At 33.9% G+C, this 19,662-nt stretch overlaps 1 protein-coding gene and 1 long non-coding RNA gene across 2 annotated transcripts in view; both read right to left on the bottom strand.

The window, feature by feature from the left end:
* Nucleotides 1-19,662, bottom strand: part of LOC114328487 (harmonin) — a 286,928-nt gene that overhangs the window by 168,050 nt on the left and 99,216 nt on the right. The window lies entirely within an intron of this gene.
* On the bottom strand, nucleotides 8,196-19,398 carry LOC126881796 (uncharacterized). Its single transcript, XR_007696998.1, has 2 exons — nucleotides 18,106-19,398; nucleotides 8,196-8,433 (listed from the first exon to the last, which is right to left on the bottom strand). It is a non-coding gene; the product is annotated as an uncharacterized LOC126881796 (long non-coding RNA).

The raw sequence follows: 19,662 nt of genomic DNA, 5'->3' as shown, positions 1-19,662 counted from the left end.
TGGAATTCATTCATATTACACTTCTACCCACGGAGATACCGGCATCATGTGGGAAGATCGACGAACTAAACGGTTTAAACTTTTGACAGTTCTGAATTTAACCAAATTATTTGGATTTTTGCAGAATTGAAATACTAAAATACAACAAAACATAGAATAAGAAAACAATATATTAGGTGAATATTGACAGAAATTTTGATAGTAATCACATTATGTAAATCAAAGCATTACATGCTATTTTGATAGGTTCATTTTAAATTTTCCAAATAGGTAGGTACCTATGTAATTTTTATTAGGATACTGAAACATTTACAATTATTACGTAAGTACCTGTCGCTTTTAAAAACTATTTAAAAAGTCACTACAATTATAAACTTGCTTTTTCCTCTGCTATCACAACAATAAAAACTAATATACACAACATTTGTTGATCCATAATCTCCAAGAATTATTGACAGATGATTTTAACACCCAACACGATCCCGTATAACGTTTGAGCGACTAAATATACTGTCGTATATAACGATAATTGACTAATATACTGTCGGTGTGCGCATGCGCCAGGGAATGTAAAAATTCACCCTGGTGCCTAAAGAAATATAACTTCAAAAAGTACCTTCAGATACCTGTTTAACATCGTGTACCAATGCAAATTTATAAAATAAATATTTAACGTGGAACAAAAGACACTAAAATGCTCATTACTCAAAAACATTATTTTGTGACATATAACCTTTATCCACTTATGTCTTCAATTGTTATAAACAAAGCAGCTGTGATTTTTTAAACAAATTAACCTAAATCCACTTCTATTGGTTGTAGAAGACTTTTTTAATATCTGTCTTAACTTCAGCTATATGAATCAAGAAGTTAAAAATGTGTGTAGGTAATGTATAAGAAGCGCTGTAACTTAATTGCCCCTACTTCAAAGCAATAAAAAGGGGTCGAAACATTTTTTTCCACCTACCTCTACCGAAAGTATACTTTTCCGGATCTGATTGTAGGGAGCCAAGTTGTACTTTTCCTCCCTAGGGAGGAAAAGTAAAAGTGACGTCATGATATTTCATTCATGAAATATAACTTATTGACGCCCTGTATAATATCTATTTTCTATTACGTAAGTATCTATACATTTTAACGTTTATTTATAAAACACCCTGTATTTTGCAGAATGGTAAAAAACAGTAAATTGTTATTTTGATTTAACAAAGTTTACATTAATAATTTGACTTATATTTGACAGTTGACAGTTATATTGTACCTACTTGTTAGTTTTAGTTCTAATAAAGTTTGTTGGTTAGTTACATAAATAAATTAAGTAAAAATAAAAAAATGACTTGTTATTTGAGGAAGGTGGAAAAACCATATGTATAACATGGCAGTAAAGTGCCTTTTTCTCCCTTGAATGATTACTGCCCTCCGCTACGCGTCGGGAAGTAAACTTCATTCTCGGGAGGAAAAGTAGCACTTTCCTCCCTTGTTATACAAATAGCTGTTGAGCAAATGTTTTTATTCTACATAAAAATATAATCGACCAAGAAGAGAATTCGTTTAGAATAAGATCTCTATCTTTAAAAAAAGTTCTGCTATTTAAGAGTTTTATAAACGATTAAACATATCTCTAAAAGTAATTGACCGATCCCAAAACGAATTAATACGACGTCCCATTCGATTTGTTTTGTAATTAAAAGAGTTACAATACGTTTGCACAAAAAGAACAGAATTTTTACAAAAGTTATTTCAAAATAGAAAAATGGCGAAAAATTAACATTTAATCGTTAATTTTGCATAAACTAGGTCAAACTTAATTTAGCACAGCTCAAATTAAAGCTTTTTTATGTATGTACTTTCATAATATTGTGCTCATTTTACCCTAAAATATTGATTTGATACAACATAAATAAAAATAATCAAAAAGTTTCGTTTTGCCATAAAAAAATTACCTATATTAACAATTTGGAATTGCACGCACCCACTTAGAGGTTACTCCAGGCATTTTCCTTTAAAACGTCGCGTCGTGTTGGTTTCAAAAATTCAGTAATTATTAATGCTCAAAGACATTCATTTTGCCTCTACAACTTGGACTAATAACCTTCAAAGAACTACTTAGAAAGTAAACAGAAAGCAACACATATTTATAATAACCAACAGTTACTTATTAGTGCCTTACCATATTATTTAACGTCTTATAGTAATTAAAAAGAAATCAAAATAGATTTTGTAGAATTATGGAAGTGTGAGTCGCTTGTCATTAACTTCGTTAATATAATTTGTTTCAATTTGCTCGAATGCGCCGTCCCTGGTAATTGTTTTATGGTTGAGATGCACCAAAATGAAAAAATGTTTTCAAGAAGTTAGACCTGTTTTACAAGGAACGAAAAAAAAATGACTTCCGTTGTCTTCAGTATTATTTATTATATATCAGCACCATAGAATTATGGGAGCTGGGAGTTAGTGGCGATGTCCTTGAAACGGAATAAGGTATCATTGATAGGTACATACGAGTGTAGAAGAGCTGATACTCTGACCAAATAAGAGTAGAACACCAGGATGGTACTATAAATGGTAATAAAAGTAAAATGCAGGCTTAATAATACCGTTATAATAGTGAAAAAAGTAAAACAATATCAATTAAATCTAAAAGTATATTAAGTTTACACTAGACGTCAAGAGAAAAGGTGGGAATATAGAAAAGAATTGATGCTATATATAGATTAGATACAACATTTTTACTTAAATGTAAGAAAACTGGATATAGATACAAAAATAGAAAACTTTGTTGGCATCAATAAAAAGAGTCAAAGAGAAAATGGCATCTATGCATATAAAAACAGTGAGATGATGGATATATGTAATTATGTAGTTATAACCTCTTCTTCCTACAATGCCCTATCCATTAGCGATGTTGACGATCAGCATGGCTATCTTAACTTTGCTTGCAGCTATTTAGAATGGTCCAATTGTAGACGTATTAAACCACTTTCTTAAGTTTTTTAGCCAAGATATTCTTCTTCTCCCTGGTCCTCCCTTTCCAAATACCTTACTCTGAAAAATGAATTGCAACAAACCATATCTCTGTTCATTTGTCATAACATAGCCAAGATATTCTAATTGTGTTAATAAACTCGCATTCCTTGCCCATTCTATGTAGAGCCCAATATTAGTCACACGATCCACCCTTAAAATTTTTAAAATGCGACTGTAATACCACATCTCGAAAGCTTCGAGCTTTCCTAAAGAATCTTCAGAAAGTGACTAAGCCTCTACTCCGTATAATACCGTAGAAAATACATAGCATCTGATGAAACAGATTTTAGTACCAAGTGGTAAAGCACTTATGTGATTGACTGCTTCTATATAATGTTTCCGAAAAGTCTTATAATGCAAATAAGTCCCTATACAAATCTAGGTTTTAAAATATTTGGAGAACTAAAAAAGAGCAATATTCAAAGAAAGATCTCCAGGTGAAATCAAAGTTGTTTAAGGATGTGCCCTTATAACGGCCTATAATTATTTTCTGGCAATACCCATGAACTGGTCTAAACGCAAGTCTTCGGGAAATACAGCCATAAAAGAAGCAATATCCAGAGATCGGTTTTTCCTACTTATGTCTAAGTTATATTCCAATGAACACAATAAATCAAATGATACATCAAAAGTATAATATATAGAAGAAGTCCATTCTTGTTTGAAGAAAACTTTTCTAGCCGTGAGAAGTGACAGTACCTTTCAGTTGAAAGAGTACTATAAAACTAAATTCAAAAATTCGTCAAATTCGTCAGTGTCAAGTACCATTTTGCATTGAATGTTTTATTTCCTATCATACATAAAATGTTTTCCAGTTAATAAAAATAAAAATACATATTTCTTTCACACCATACTGTTTCTTTATTACTGTTGAGACATATTTATTGTCCCATTATTCATTACTACTGGGATAAATATGTCCCAGGACTTTTTTTCAAAGACTAATTTATTCAGAATTTTTCAAATTTCAAATTCAGAATTTAAGTTTTCTAACTCCATATGACCAGATCTAACGTAAAGGCTGGAATAAATTCATTTTCTCGTGAATGGGTCACTTTGGAAATAAATCCCGAAACAGATCGATTTTTATTTTTAAATTATATCATACTAGTGACGCCATCCATCTGGGCGTGATGACGTCATCGATGATTTTTTTAAATAAAAATAAGGGTCGTGTGATAGCTCATGTGAAAAACTATTCAATTCTGTATTCGGTAATATAAACATTATTATAGTTATTTATACAGGGTGTCAAAAAAAAATTTTTATGAAATTAATTTACACAAAAAGAAAACCGTACCAAAGAATATATACTGTCCTAGAAGAAGAGTTTGAATGGAACAGATGGTCACGTTTATTTGTTCCTTGAAAATACCGTAGTCATTGTCAGGCCACATGCACCCATAGGCGCCCATACACACGGGCAGGGGGGGCCGTGGCCCCCCCCTAGCTTTTCGGGAAAGAAAAAATTAAATTTATATTACATAAACGCATTTTTATCAAAACATTATTGGATAATTTTGAGAGATAAATTGGAAACAACATATTTATTAATAAAAAAAATTCACATATTGGGTAGTTATTAATAGTTTAACAGAAAATCTTTGTGTCTGCGACAGTGGTCTGTATGGAATGTGCATAATACACATTTCCCACAATCACGGTATGCTACTAACGAAAACATTGACAGAGATTAGAGGCTTGGGAAACATATACACTGTAATCGACACCCAAAATTACAAATTAAATGAATCATTTATACCAACGTTTCCCAACCGGTGGGTCGCGACCCACTAGTGGGTCGCGGACAGATTTCAGGTGGGTCGGGGCGTGGCTCTTACAGTAGCTGAGTGGCGTACAGAATCCAGAATAGCATATCATCATAGGTGAGGGATGGGTCGCGAATATGAAAAAACATCAGAAGGTGGGTCGCCAGACATAAAAGGTTGGGAACCACTGATTTATACTGCAAAAAAACCATATCAGCAAGAATTCCGATCTCTGATCGATAATCACTAATGAGCCATTTGTCTTTAACAACTGGTATAAAGTATTTATATTTTATATTTTGAAAAAATTCATACTGAAAAATAATTTTTAAAATTTATTGAACATAGTCAAATTTTAGTTAGCAAAAGTATTTTTTTAGTAAGTAGATTATTTTTAAAGTGTGCATTATGATGAACAGAACAATTTTATTTAAATGAAAAACAGGTGATCTTTCATGATGAATGAGTGTTATATACAGGGTGTCCCAAAAGTAGCGGAAAGGCCGAATAATTCGCGAAATGAACATCGGATCGAAAAACTGAAAAATACGTGTTCAATAATTTTCAAAAATCTATGCGATGACACTAAACAAGTCCACCACTTCAACCCCTGGGTGTGGAGCGGGGGGTAACTTTAAAATCTTAAATGTAACCCCTAATTTTTGTTGCAGATTTGGATTTTCCTTGTAAAAATAAGCAAATTTTATTCGAGCCATTTTGCGAATTGTGGATAGGTAGATAGCGCTATAATCGGAAAAAACGGTATATCGTGATACCACAGCAAAATTATAGAAACGGTCTAATATCTCGAGAAATATATGTACTTCCAGATAAAACTAAAAAACACGTGTTTAATATTTTTCAAAAATCTATAGAATGACACCAAACAGGATTTTTCATTCCACACTCTGGAGGTGGGGTGAGAGTTAACTTTAAAATCTTAAATAGGAACCCCCGTTTTTCCTTGCAGATTGAGTTTCCTCCTCAAAAAATAAGTAACATTTATTCGAACTTTTTTAGAATTGTTGACGGATGGCGCTATATTCGGAAAATGCGATTTATTTGCGCCATCTATCAACAATTCTAAAAATGTTTGGAATATGTGTGCCTTATTTTTCATAAGGATTCTATATCTGCAAAAATAAAGGGGGCTCCTTTTTAAGATTTTACAGTAAAAACTTGGTTCGACACATACTCTTGGTTAGTCTGCTCGCCAAAGTTGAAGGGAAGGCTTTGCAAGCATTGTATTCTTTTCAAACGGGTTTTAAAGAGAGGCTCAACATTTGTGGTACCCATGACATTTCCATTTAAAAACTTGGTCTAGTGTTTAAATGTATGAATAATTCCTCACAACAGGGTTCAAACTAGGTTTTTTAGGTGGTTTAAACTACAGTAGACTCCCTCTATAACGAGAAATGAAATGGTCAATTAATTATCTCGTTATAAGCGGATCTCGTTATAGCAAACAATAATAATATTGAAATCTTTTGATGCCTCTTACGTAGTTTATTATGTGTCGATGGTCAACCTGAACAGTGAACAATGAGACTTCGCCGCCATAAATTGTAAATTTCCTATAGTATTCAATATCGGTCTATAAACAGGCAGATGTTTATTACAGGTGGCCGAGTTTATTATAACACTGGCCTCGATAATAAGACAGATGTTGGGCATTTCTATGTACAGGTAGTTGGGGCATTTATTTATTTATGACCATTACAACGCTAAAAACAGGTAAAGACAAGTATTCTTCGATTTAAATTTTCCTCGTTATAACCAAATATGCCTCGTTATAGAGCGTTATAGTTCAATAGGAATTTCATGGGACACCTAATGTACCTCGTTATAAGCGAAACCTCGTTATATCCGTGTTCGTTATAGAGAGAGTCTACTGTATATATTGTCATCCGAAATATACAAAATGTAATGTGCAACATCTTCACGTTTGGCCCCCCCTAAAAATTTTTATATGGGCGCCCTTGCATGCACCAACAACTCAGGTGCACAAAATCCTATGCTGAAACGTTACAGGGCAGTACCCTTCTATAAGGTCTATATTCTTTGACTCTACAAAAGAATAAAATATTGTATGTAAATTTTTTAATTCAAAATACATTCTGCTGCTGTCAGAAAACAGAAAAGAATGTTTAATTGAGAAAAAAACATTGGGCACCTGCCTCTTGGTAACATTTAATTTAAACGAAAGACAATTTTTATCTGTTAAATAAACATTTTTTCTAATAAATTATATACATTCTTCTTTTTGTGTCAATTAATTTAACTCAAAAAAATCTTTTTTGAACACCCTGTATAAATAACTACGTTAATGTTTACATTACTGAATAGAGAATTGAATAACCTTTCAAATAAGGTATAACATTACCCCCATTCTAATTTAAAAAAAATATCGATGACGTCATCACGTCTTGATGGATGACGTCACTAGTATATACGCCAAAAAATCATAATTTAAAAATAAAAATCGACCTGTTTCGGGATTTATTTCCAAAATCGCCCATTCATGAAAAAATGAATTTATTCCAACCTTTACGTACTCACTGTATATTTAAACTGAAACTGTTAAAACAAGGGTTTTATATTTTTATGTTTTGTTTTCCAATTACTTTTTATGTTTCTTGTATATATTATACCCCACCCTGTGCAACAAACACCCGTTTTATGAACATTTTAAATAGATCCGTTCAGATTACGTGCCTATAGAAATAACTCTCGGTACTTCTTGATGAATAAAACACCATAAACAGATCAAACGAGCAGCGTAGTTTACTACTCACATTCACGAACCCCATATTATCCTTTCAAACAAAACAAAGTGTAACAAGAAAGAAGAAGATTTTCTGTTGGAGTGAATGCACAGAGAGTGATAAACTCCAAACAGACGTAGGAAAAAGAAGACCTACTTAATGTAGCCAAAGGAACAAAAATGGATGGTTTCTACGTTGAAGAAGCCGAAGTAACTAGAATACTACTTTGCAGTAGTACTAGTATGGAACTATGCAAATGAAAACAGTATACTTGATAGAGAAAGGGGATGAAAAAAATTATGAATAGATAAATGTAACTTGAATGGCTAGCTAAATATGCAAGAGAATGGCCACTTGACACTCAAGGAAGGATTCTGCCAATTTGCACGCCTATTTTTGACCAGACAATAAATTAAAGGAAATGATAATGATGGCTAGAAAAGAAGATATTAAGATAATGTTCAGAAGATAGATAGAGTAAATATAATAATATAATGAAAATAGAATAAATTTTTGGGCGCCAGAAGAAGGCTAACTAGGTTAACACTCTTCCAGGTATTCTACGCTGCTATAGAGTATATTAAATTTGTAGTACAAGTATATTAAATGTATAAATTTAAAGAATTAAAAAAAATTCACAATAAATGTATATATTTATTAAATATAACTACTAGATATTCACAATCTCTGAGTTAAAACAAGTGACTAGTATGTGACTCTAAAATGACAAGAAATGGTAGATACTAGTGAAAGTCATTTACAGATTTATACAATTAAATAATGTAACAATAATGTGAATGAGGTTAGAAAATTTTTACAAATGAGTACCTCTAATATAGGAAGTACAAACTACACCTAGATTAGTATGAACCCTTCACCAAATAACACTTGTACGATTGTAATACGTACACCCTAATTGAATACTACCTGATATTAGAACAATGAAAATACCTAATGTATATAATATATATTATACAACTCTCAATGAGTTGATGGGTAACAAGTCCCTAAATGAACCAACTTAGTACTGGATACAAAGATCCTTTTCTGACTAGTGGTTCTAAATACTAACAGCAAGTAAAACTAGTACCTTCCTGAGGGGATGGGTATTAGGGATTTATTCGAATTTAATATAAAAAGTTTAATAGCGAAAGTTAAATAATATTTACCAAAAAATCTAATAAAAATTGAAAATTATGAAGCAAGTTAAATGATTTTAAATTTAGGTGAATTGAACTAATATTATTTTTAAATTAAATGAGGAAACAAGTCTAAAATTAATACAAACCAAGTGAAAAGAACATGTAGGTGGAGAATATTCGAGCTCGAAACTTCTACCAGGAATTATATAAATTTGGGGAACACTACTAACTGTAAGGTATGGCTGTTATATCTAAAATGTACTTAAATTTGTGGAGAAAGAAAAACATATATGTGTAATTAAATTATGAAAGTATGAAATGTCCTGAATATTACTAGAAAAAAAAAAAATATGTCTTTAACTGGTATGAACAAATGTCCCCCAAAACAAACCCCTTTTCACATGTTCCAACAACGATCCTTGGTGTCTGGTACCAAATCCGTGGAATGAAGTTATCACCGAAGTGGTGCAACTGCCCAATAGCTAATGAAACTACCCTCGGAGGGTGCAGGATGATGAATCAATACAAAAACAAATGGGAGACGGTATCCTTTGGCTTGTTCCCTGATTGATCGAACGTTGGAAGTGTCTGCTCTCGGTGTTAGAGAGGGTTTACCATCAGTAATGAGATTTCTCCAGAATGGCGGCGTGAGATCCGTTTTCTTACAGTTCCATTATTCCGTCACTTTAATTCACCCAAAAAAACAAATATAACTTGCAATAGCAATAATTGAACTATGCAACAGGAAATAACTTATTTAATTTACAAAGAAATTCACGCCGCCATCTGCACTCACATGACACTCCCAAGTCCATGGCCTCCCTTCACCGTTCCGACCTCGTGACAGCTGGCGACAGGCGTCAGTACCAACCTCACGAAATATCAATGTGGCTACGATACACCCAGTATGACGTCGCTAAGGGAATTTTGTGCGAACGGGTTTTTAATATTATAAGAAAATAATTTTAACAATAATCCAATAAGGTGTTCCCATTAATAATTAATTAGATAAGTGACGGAACGTCACATTCTCCTCCTACTGGGAGAAAAAAAAAATTTACAAATTTTTTTTTTTTTTTTTTTATATCTAAATATTAAACTAAAGTAGTAGTAGTGTATTATTTCTCGTCGATTCGCAAGATTACAAATAACTACAAACCATGCCTCAGGAGAAAGCAGGATGGTCACTGCAGCAGATATCATGAACCGCAACAGATGACTCGAAGTGATATTAAGGTATCCTCGGCATTTTGTCTAAAAGCCAAAGATAAACTAAATAATTTACTAAAGTTCATAATGACAAATAAATGTCGAATGGGCCCTAAATCCAAAATTGAACTATCCAGGGACATCAGCTTTATAAAGTGTATATCCAAGGACGAACAACCAGGCAAAGGTGTGAGCCTATTCGTACAATAACGCAAGTAAATATACTAAAGTAAGACCAAAGAAATCAATAACTAAAATAAGTGAAGAATCGAACACTTAATCCAAAACTGAACTAACAATGGACACCAGATTCGTACTAGCATATCCAGAGAAGGACAATCAGGAAGATTTATGGAACGATTCTCACCAATATCAAATAATACAAATAATAAACATACCAAAGGTATCCAAACTCATTAACCAAAATAAATGTGGAACCGGACACTCAAAGACATCCAAAGTCGGACTATCAGTGGACACCAGATTCATAAAAGCATATCCAAAGAAGAACGACCAGGAAGATTTATTGACCAATTCACACCAATACTAAATCATAGAAATAAATTAGGTCTACGTACACCCACATCCGGTAACACGAACCTATCCAACCGAATAAACAAAATAAGTGAAGAATCGGACACTTAATCCAAAATCGGACTATCAATGGACACCAGATTTATAAGAGCATATCCAAAGAAGAACGATCAGAAAGATTTTTGGACCAATTCTCACTAATACTAAATGAACTAAAATTGGTTCATGCTGGTATTCACACTAATTATAGCATCTTGCTACAACAGGGGTAGTAGAATAACCAAACATAGGTAAAGAACCAATTGTAATAATAAAATCTAAATAGAGAACTTACAAGTTCTATGACACCATGATACATGATAGAAAGAAAAAAAAATATGTTGAGAACGTGCAACCAATTTTAAATAAAACTGTAGATTCATGGGTTCTCGCATACATAGAATTATCCAGGAAATATTCCTGAATCTAAACAACAACTGATGCCTAAGGAAAGAAGTGGGAAAATACTAAAAAAAATTAATCATTTGTCTAAACACCCCAAACACCAAATTAACGAACTACTATGTATAGGGATAGTCAACAACAAAACATACTATGAAGTACGAGACATAATATAAACTAAATACTTCCCTATCAAATGGTAAACATGTAACTGGAATAATTAGACTAATTACACAAGGATGTGATGACGAATAGACGTCTGCGTACTCTGCCATGAAGACATAGGTTACGAAATCGGATAGCAGTGATCAGTTGCTGAATTTCGAACCCACGTATTCACTATCTAGAATTAACAGAGTATTGGCAGACTAGTTCAGAAGAAGAAATCCATACACACATCAAAATTCCAAACTAATTCCAGAATCATATTGTCTAGGGCATAAAGATATAAATTATTACAAAGTATTCAAGAGATCCGTGACAAATATCAATACAGTAACCAATATCAAATTAAGACCCACAACATCTTTCCTATATGGCAAATCCAATAAGAAGATAATAAAGGATATATTTAAAAGATAGTATGTAATCAAATATCAAAAATAAAACACACAACCTGAGATAAGTAGTGTATAATATCGTTAGTTCCATAGTTCCATAATAAATATCAATATTAAACCAACTTACTTGTATGAGCCTACATATTCAAATATAAATCTATAATAATCAACACCCTTCTATAATAAGGTGTGAGGTGTACACACTAAAAATACAAGTGAAGTTCTTATTAAATAGATAATCCTACCGACAGGATTAGTTGCTAAATGTTGACTCATGGTAATTAAAGGGCACCATTAATAATACAAAAAAAAATGATAAGCTCATACATAAGAGTATTACATAAATTATTAACCTAATGATTCCTAAATTGGAAGTCAGCTAACAACAATGCCAAAAGATAAAATTGCTATGTACCTGCCCTATATGGTGAATACAACATTAGACTATAATATCAAATAATAATAAGGATTGAGCTAAAGACAAATAGAGGAAGAGGTTAGCTCTAACAACCCTATAAAGTTAATCTTCTTCCGAAGATGACGAATCAACCTCATCCCTGGTGTTATCAGGCAGTAAATCCTTTATGTGAAATTGTCCAATTCGTTTGTTAGTCGAATTGTCCTTCAATTCATACACTAAAGGGGATATTACCTTCACAACCGTACAGGGAATATATTTCTGGCAAAATTTTGCCGAAATAGCATCACCCTTATTAGACTTTACAAAGTTTCGCTTCAACACTCTATCTCCAACGAAGAATCGCAGATCTCTTTTCCTCAAATTATACTGCTGCTGGTTCCTTAAATAGGAAGTTTTTAACTTCTTCCTAATGTCAGAAAAAATTTGAGGTAGAGTCTGGAGATCATCTAAGCGATGAAGGTTATCGGATATCTGAGGGAGATTTGTGGAAGTGTCTGAAATTGCACCAAAATAGTCACCAGATAAAGCAACATTTCTACCAAAATTGAGATATGCCGGAGAACATTGGGTCACCTCATGGACAGATGTCCTTATGGCTTGAGCTATGGAATGGATATATTGATCCCAAGCTCTGTGATCTGGGAATGTATAGGACCTAAGGGCTGTGACGATACTGCGATTCACTCTCTCAGTATGATTGGCTTGAGGATGGTAGGCAGCATTATAAAAGGTCTTCTGAACCTTATATTTAGCTAAAAGATCTTTAAAGGCCTTTGATACAAACTGAGGACCGTTGTCACATGACACAATTTGGGGAACACCATACACCAAAAAGACTTGTTCCTCCAAATATTTCAAAATTGCTGGAGTTGTGGCCTGACGAAGAGGACAAACTAAAGGAAATTTGGTGAAATAATCCACAACTACCAAGCAATAGGTATTACCCTTGTAGCTCCGAGGATACGGTCCAATGAGATCCATTGAGATCATCTGCCAAGGAAAATTAATGTTCCTGAAGGACCCCATAAGTCCAGCTTGTGGTAAATTACTTGGTTTACAAGTAGCACAAACCATGCATTTAGAAATGTACTTTTTAATAGACTTCCGCATGCCAGGCCAATAATATAATTCAGCAATACGGTGATAAGTCTTATAAAACCCAAAATGACCAGCTGTAACTTCATCATGAAACATATGCAGAATATTTTCCCTATTTGGTGTAGGTACAACTATTTTCCACTCCGACATATTGGATAAGGACTCTATAGGACTTAAGATGTGTTTGTACAGTATATTGTTCTCTACCTTAAAATCAGGATAATTTTGTGGGTCTTGAGTGACCCTATCAATCATATTGTAATACCACTCATCAGGAGTTAATGTGGACAAATCTAAAACATTAAGATCATGGACACGGGAAAGAGCATCAGCAACCACTACACCGTTGGCCTTTCGATGAACAATTTTATATGAATAGGCAGCCAGTTTGCATATCCATCGGGAAAGTCTCTGAGATGGGTTTTTCATACTATGAAGCCATACCAAGGAACTATGGTCCGTAATTATAGTGAAATTACGACCCTCTAAATAATAACGGAATGCTTCTAACCCATGTATGATAGCTAAGAGTTCTTTCTCCGTGGTGGAATAGGTTTTCTGGGCCTTATTTAATTTCTTACTCGTGTAGGCTATGGGATGTTCAGAGCCATCTTTCAACTGAAACAACACGCCACCAGAAGCAGTATTAGAGCAATCAGTCATCAAATAAAAATGCTCGTTAAAATTAGGTGACATCATAACCGGTGCGCTAGTTAAAGCCTCTTTAACGCGCCTAAAAGCTTCATCGGCCTCAGGAGTCCAAGTAATGGTCTGCCCTTTTTTCCTGTTCTTCAGAAGATCAGTAAGGGGTGACAACAAGGTAGAGTACGAAGGTACAAACCGGCGATAATATCCACACATTCCCAATATCCTACGGACTTGGGTGGTGGTCTTAGGTATAGGGAAATTCTTAATAGCAACTATTTTCTCAGGATCAGTCCTTAGACCCTGATTATCAACAACATAACCCAAAAACTTAAGACTAGGGCGACAAAACTGACACTTATCCAAATTAATCGTTAAATTAGCTTCCTTAAGACGTAAAAACAACTTATCTAAAATTTCCATATGAAGGGCAAAATCAGGGGTGACAACCAAAATATCGTCCAAATAATAGAAAACATAGGGCTCTAACTGTGGACCAATGACTAAATCCATCAGACGACACATTGTCTGGGGAGCAGAAACAAGACCGAAAGGCATGGTGACAAACTGGAACAGTCCTTTACCACTGACAGCAAAAGCAGTATACTTCTTGCTCTCTTCACTCAGTGGGATCTGTAAGAAGGCCTTAGACAAATCAATCGAAGAGATATATTTGGCATTCTGAAGTTTGCTCAAAATCACGTCGATTCGGGGAATTGGATAAGCATCCCTGTTAGTGGTGATACTGTTTAGTTTTCGACCATCAAAGCAGATCCTGAAGGATCCATCCTTCTTCTTTGTTAACCAGAGTGGGGAACAATAGGACGACGTTGAATGTTCTATGATATTTAAAGCAAGCATCGAATCTACTTCTTTTTCTAAATCTGCCTGCCAGGCTTGAGGTATGGGATACTGATATAATCTGAAGGGAGTAGGATTTCCCACCTCAATAGTGTGAGATATTAATGAAGTACGACCTAGTTTGTCATTTGAAGAAATAGTAGTAAACTGAGAGATCATATTCTCCAATTGCCTTTGTTCAGCACTAGATAAACTGGAAAAATCATGAATAGCACTAAGAGTAGACAGATTGAATTCAGATATGGAAAAAGAAAAATCAGAACAACTTAAGGTGCTATTAAATGCATTGAAGAAGTCCATACCTAAAATTATAGAATTCTGTACAGAAGGAATAACATAAAATGTAATTTGCCTACATAAGTTTGCCACTGTGATTTCAATTTGGAGTTTGCCTGTAATAGACTGAACTGTACCATCTGCTGTAGATACTTGCAAGGATGAAATGGGCATAATGGGAATATTAGCAATTTTCAATAAATTTAATGAATGTGCCCCTATCAAAGAAATATTAGAGCCACTATCTAATAAAGCTAAACACGGTTGTCCTAAAATTTGTATAGGTAGATACGGCCTATTATCATTTTGTTTCCTAACCAATAGAGAATTAATATCTAAGTCTAAAGTATTTGGTTGGCTACAACCGTTATATGGAACTACTTCACTATCAAAATTATTATTATGCTTAACACTACTAATTAAAGAAGAATTTGTGGATTTGTAATCATGTGAACCCTGCGAATTCAACGTATCCTGACAAAAAGTTAATTTCTGGACTGATTTTGATTTGTGGTGTGTGCTTGTTTCTTGAACGGTACTCTCTTCCCTTTCCGACTGGAAGATGGGTTTGAGTTGCTGGGTGTGCTTGGGCCGACGGTCTCGTTGTCTGATGGAGTTTGATTCCCTGATTGGGAGGTGGACGGAGAAACGCTCAGGGGACGGAACTCCGACATTTCGTTTCCCGAACACTTAGAACAGTTCCTTTTAAGGGTGTTCTCTAGGCCACAACCATGGCAGAAAATACGGGTTTGAGGAATCCTACAATTGTAAAACGGGTGGCCAACCTGACCACAATTCCAGCAGACAACAGAACTAACAACAGAAACATTATGTTCATGACCCTTATTTTGCCAAGAACGTTGCCTAAAGGAAGTTGGCTGAGAAGAAGAATTAGAAGAGGATCTAGATGTGGATGGAGGTTGAGAAGACCAGGATAACGTTTCCTCCAAACGTTTGCACTTTACAGTGAGGTCATCAATGTTCTGAATGTCCATCAGAGCTAATTGTTGATGGTAAAAGGGTAATAGACACTTAAGGATAATTTTAATTTTAGATAAATCTGACAAAGGAGTGTCTAGACGACTACACATACCTAATATAGTATTAATAAACATAGTAACAGATTCCCCAGGTTTCTGCTTATGATTTTTAATTTGATCTAGTAAATCGTCCTGGAATGAGTAAGGAAGAAAATCTGACTTCAACCTTTTAATCAGATCCAACCAACAAGAAAAACTACCCCTATTATTCATAAACCATGTAAAAGCTGGACCGGTGAACAGTTCAGCAGAAGCAGCAAACAAATCCTCTTCAGAGACACCTCTAGACACACGAAGACATTCAACCCTTTCTAAAAACGACATTACATCAGTGTGCTGTTTTTCACCAGAAAATGAAATACCCCATTTGTGTACTTGCACAGGTTTGGGGTAGGTGAAGCTAGATACGTTGACGGGAGCATTAGGAGTAGAGGTAGCTACGGGGTTAACTCTAGAATCAAGTTCACCCTCTAGGGTTAATATTCTAAGAGAAACAGACTTCTTAAAAGGTTCCTGTTCTTCAGTAGCACAGTGTAACAAGTGTACACGGCCAGAAATATGGGCTAAACGAGATGTTAATCGCGCGTATTCTGCATCATTTACAGTTCCCCGAAACTTCTCGATTTTTTTAGACAAGCTGTCTAATGTTTCAGAGATTCCTTTCTGTTGTTCCTCAAAAGGAATATGTGCAGCTGAAATTTGGAGAAAACTCCTATTGCCTGCTTCTTGTTTTAAAGCACCCCGCAGAAGATTGCGTTTTCTATCGACTGTTGCCAACTCCTCTGGTACTACGTCCCTAATATTCAACTCATAGTCCAATTCGTCCACCAGAAGATGTTCCACTTTAAAAGCACACATGATGATAACAAAATTATTGACAAACAGTCCAAAGATCAGAAGTATGAAATATAACTAAGTTTGCACGCAGAATATATAAGTACTGAGAAAAGATTAGCAACACACCAACAAAATCAAAACGGCCAGCAAATATATATTATCAGGTATATAAGCGAATAAATAAATAAGATCAAGTAAATAAATAAATGATCCAGTAAATAAAGTATACTTAAGAAAATCTAGTACCTAAATACTGGAAATAAATTTTTAGTTATATGTAACTTACTACCACTCTAGAAAAAAAATATATATGATCAACGCTTAAGTGTACCTCCAAATATACCACTATTGGATGGAGGAATAAAATATATGTTGTATGTAATATAAGTAATAGCAATATTAAATATAAGTTCCCAATAAAATACAAAATCTAATCTAGAATGTGAGTTGCACAATCATAAACTATAATGAGGTCTCAAAATATGGAAAAAAAATAAATAAATACAGCGTATAAGAATACCTGATAAATATCAGAAAATATTAACGATAAAATAAATAAGTAATAAAATGAGTATAGATATACCAACGGAAATAACAAAGAAACTTCAGATAAAAGAAAAGAAATGACCTAAATGAACTGTCTTAGACCAAAAATAAGGCCCCACGTTGGGAAGCCGATGTAACAAGAAAGAAGAAGATTTTCTGTTGGAGTGAATGCACAGAGAGTGATAAACTCCAAACAGACGTAGGAAAAAGAAGACCTACTTAATGTAGCCAAAGGAACAAAAATGGATGGTTTCTACGTTGAAGAAGCCGAAGTAACTAGAATACTACTTTGCAGTAGTACTAGTATGGAACTATGCAAATGAAAACAGTATACTTGATAGAGAAAGGGGATGAAAAAAATTATGAATAGATAAATGTAACTTGAATGGCTAGCTAAATATGCAAGAGAATGGCCACTTGACACTCAAGGAAGGATTCTGCCAATTTGCACGCCTATTTTTGACCAGACAATAAATTAAAGGAAATGATAATGATGGCTAGAAAAGAAGATATTAAGATAATGTTCAGAAGATAGATAGAGTAAATATAATAATATAATGAAAATAGAATAAATTTTTGGGCGCCAGAAGAAGGCTAACTAGGTTAACACTCTTCCAGGTATTCTACGCTGCTATAGAGTATATTAAATTTGTAGTACAAGTATATTAAATGTATAAATTTAAAGAATTAAAAAAAATTCACAATAAATGTATATATTTATTAAATATAACTACTAGATATTCACAATCTCTGAGTTAAAACAAGTGACTAGTATGTGACTCTAAAATGACAAGAAATGGTAGATACTAGTGAAAGTCATTTACAGATTTATACAATTAAATAATGTAACAATAATGTGAATGAGGTTAGAAAATTTTTACAAATGAGTACCTCTAATATAGGAAGTACAAACTACACCTAGATTAGTATGAACCCTTCACCAAATAACACTTGTACGATTGTAATACGTACACCCTAATTGAATACTACCTGATATTAGAACAATGAAAATACCTAATGTATATAATATATATTATACAACTCTCAATGAGTTGATGGGTAACAAGTCCCTAAATGAACCAACTTAGTACTGGATACAAAGATCCTTTTCTGACTAGTGGTTCTAAATACTAACAGCAAGTAAAACTAGTACCTTCCTGAGGGGATGGGTATTAGGGATTTATTCGAATTTAATATAAAAAGTTTAATAGCGAAAGTTAAATAATATTTACCAAAAAATCTAATAAAAATTGAAAATTATGAAGCAAGTTAAATGATTTTAAATTTAGGTGAATTGAACTAATATTATTTTTAAATTAAATGAGGAAACAAGTCTAAAATTAATACAAACCAAGTGAAAAGAACATGTAGGTGGAGAATATTCGAGCTCGAAACTTCTACCAGGAATTATATAAATTTGGGGAACACTACTAACTGTAAGGTATGGCTGTTATATCTAAAATGTACTTAAATTTGTGGAGAAAGAAAAACATATATGTGTAATTAAATTATGAAAGTATGAAATGTCCTGAATATTACTAGAAAAAAAAAAAATATGTCTTTAACTGGTATGAACAAATGTCCCCCAAAACAAACCCCTTTTCACATGTTCCAACAACGATCCTTGGTGTCTGGTACCAAATCCGTGGAATGAAGTTATCACCGAAGTGGTGCAACTGCCCAATAGCTAATGAAACTACCCTCGGAGGGTGCAGGATGATGAATCAATACAAAAACAAATGGGAGACGGTATCCTTTGGCTTGTTCCCTGATTGATCGAACGTTGGAAGTGTCTGCTCTCGGTGTTAGAGAGGGTTTACCATCAGTAATGAGATTTCTCCAGAATGGCGGCGTGAGATCCGTTTTCTTACAGTTCCATTATTCCGTCACTTTAATTCACCCAAAAAAACAAATATAACTTGCAATAGCAATAATTGAACTATGCAACAGGAAATAACTTATTTAATTTACAAAGAAATTCACGCCGCCATCTGCACTCACATGACACTCCCAAGTCCATGGCCTCCCTTCACCGTTCCGACCTCGTGACAGCTGGCGACAGGCGTCAGTACCAACCTCACGAAATATCAATGTGGCTACGATACACCCAGTATGACGTCGCTAAGGGAATTTTGTGCGAACGGGTTTTTAATATTATAAGAAAATAATTTTAACAATAATCCAATAAGGTGTTCCCATTAATAATTAATTAGATAAGTGACGGAACGTCACAAAAGGACAAAGGATGCCCCTGGTACCAACCTTTCGAAGTCGTCCTCTAAAAAAATAAAGTAAATTCACTCTCAAGTAAACTCCTAATAATTAAGACCACCTAGTAAGAATGCAGACAGCGAGCATAAAGATCCGACATGAAGTGGAGTTTTTACATACCTTCGAAGTCTTCAGTTATCGATTTCATTATTATTTTTAATAGACAGTGTACAGGGTGTCAAAGAGTAAGTGATGGGGCAGATTCAGAATCAATTCGCTT

This window comes from Diabrotica virgifera, chromosome 3 (genome assembly GCF_917563875.1).
Source record: "Diabrotica virgifera virgifera chromosome 3, PGI_DIABVI_V3a".
Lineage (NCBI taxonomy): Eukaryota > Metazoa > Arthropoda > Insecta > Coleoptera > Chrysomelidae > Diabrotica > Diabrotica virgifera.
Note: the sequence above shows the minus strand (reverse complement) of the source record. Positions and strands in the feature narration are given on the sequence as shown.